This window comes from Pteropus vampyrus, unplaced genomic scaffold, assembly GCF_000151845.1.
Source record: "Pteropus vampyrus isolate Shadow unplaced genomic scaffold, Pvam_2.0 Scaffold5, whole genome shotgun sequence".
NCBI lineage: Eukaryota > Metazoa > Chordata > Mammalia > Chiroptera > Pteropodidae > Pteropus > Pteropus vampyrus.
The window spans coordinates 9317265-9319646 of record NW_011888786.1 but is presented as its reverse complement, the minus strand read 5'-3'; positions in this window follow the sequence as shown (position 1 = coordinate 9319646).

Genomic DNA, 2382 nt, shown 5'->3' with positions numbered 1-2382 from the left:
TTTATTGCCTTGCACCTACCACACAGAATAGTGACAGGTACATATTAGGTGCTCAGTATGTTGTGTGTCAACCAATTCCACGTGCATTGCTCTGTGTATTCCTTATATTAAAAGGTAGATGTTAATCTCGTGTTACACATAACCCAAATAAAACAAGACCACCTTAAAAGAAACACTATTCTGACCTTACGGCAATGAGAGCAACATGAATCTTTACTGAAGGCTGCATAGGGGTGGGAGCAGGACAGGGAGATACGTGGTGGTAAAGAAGGAATTCCATTACACAACCCCTGCGACCCTCTCTCCACAACCCAGAATTCCACCCACCGGGAGCTGCCACCTCATCTCTTCTCTACACAATGCCAAATCTTCTTAGCCGCCTGATGTTCCCTGTCCCTCTCTCCTCTCCTCTCTCAAATCCTTTTTCCCTGCAGTAGTCCAATATCATGTCTCTTTTTCAAAAAGTTCTTATTCCCATAATATAATAAATTCATTTCGAACGAAACAATAACAAAATCCCAAATTCTTCTTATGCTCCTCGTGGATGAAATGCAAGTCCTGCCGCAGCCCTCCAGGAAGACCTGGGCCCCGCGTCCCCAGGCGCGTTCGTCACACTTGCTGCTCTGCAGGTTCCGACACTGCAGGGAACGCTTCCCTCAGGCTCCGCAAATCTCCATCTTGACTCTTGTCCTTACTTTTTTCTCCCCATGGTTATCTGCTATCTACTCTAACATCACCAGATTCTTCCAGTCTCATCCTACATCTCGCTTTTTACTCTCATCATCAAAAAAACCACACCTCCTCACTGTGTGGCAGGACTTCTCTCCTCTGGAAATTTGAATTCTGGAGCGATTCGTTTTTCACTATCTCCTCAGAGCCATTTAGAAGAGATTCATAACTTCATCCATTAGAAATGAACTCACTTATGATTTCTATCGTACACACAGGGACCCCTTTAAAAACAAATGTGATAAGATTTCCCTAAAACAAAACAGTTGCCTCTCTGCTTGTCGCAGTAGAAAGTGAGGCCTATTTTCAACCATGGCCTCGACTGATTTCAATTCCAAGACAAAAGTCCTCAAGATCTTTCACTGTTTGGCTTTGTTTACCAATATTTTCTGTGAAATGGTAATGAAAATCTTGTATTTACATGTACAAATGGATTTCTTCATATTTCTCATGCTTTGCTACCTGTGTATTCAAATTATGGACTTGCTCCATGATTCGGGTTTCCCCTCAGTAAGAATTCTCTGCTTGTCAATGAATTTGATCTACAACAAAAGACCTTGCCAAAGTCTGAGGTTTCCCACTCTGAATTTTCTGACGTGTAAATCGATGCAATGTGGATAAGTTCCACTTTCGTTCCCCAGTGTGAATTCCCTGAAATGAGTAAGGAATGACACTGGCTAAAGGTGTTCCCACATTCTTTATAGGGTTTATTCAATGTATGAATTGCCAGTGTCTATTGAAGCATTCTCTACATCATTATTTACTTGGGCTTTTTCCCCCAGTGTGAATTTTTGCAATGTTGATTGATGTTTGAGCTCTGCCCAAAGGACTTCTTATGATCATTACTTTCATAGAGCTTTTGCCCAATATGAATTCTCTCACTTGAGGCAAGGCTGCAGTCATGGCCAAAGCCCTTGCCTTCTCTCAGTCATTCTATTCTTAGGCTTCATGTTTATTATTAATTCTTTGGTGCCTAGTAAGGTCTGAGCATTTGCTAAAAGCCCTTCTATAGCCATTGCATTCATAGGTTTTATCCACAATATGAATTCTCTGACAGGGTAAACATTAAGCATTGGCTAAAAAGCCTTTCACATTTATTATATCCATAGCATCTTTTCTCTAGTATGTATTCCTTGATGGTGAGTTAGATGAGAGCCATGGTTAAGGACCTCCCTACATTTATTATATTCACAGATTTTTAGTCCATTATGAATTCTGTGATGTTGATAAAACTTTGAACACTGATGAAGGCCATCCCATAATTCTCACTCTCAACGAATTTCCTCACAGAATTAAATTACTGCTCTTAAGCAAAATAATTAAATCCTTTTCAAATTCACTATATTTCAAGATTTTCCTTCTTAAATAGGCAATTTTATGCTTTATTGTAAATATGTTTCTTTTGAAACTTTGATCAGTAGGTGATACTTTTGTGCTCTCTTTGTGGGAAAAGGCTGTTGGACAAAAACAAACGACAACCAAAAAAAAAAACTAACATCAGATGAAAACATTCCCCAAACTTGTTACATTTTGTTTTTTCCACAGAAGTTGTTATAGTTACCTCTGTCCTCAAATTGATCATCCCCTTCCCATTTTTTATTGAACAAAACATCTTTGTGATATGGTTCGTAGGATTTTTCCATCATTAACTTC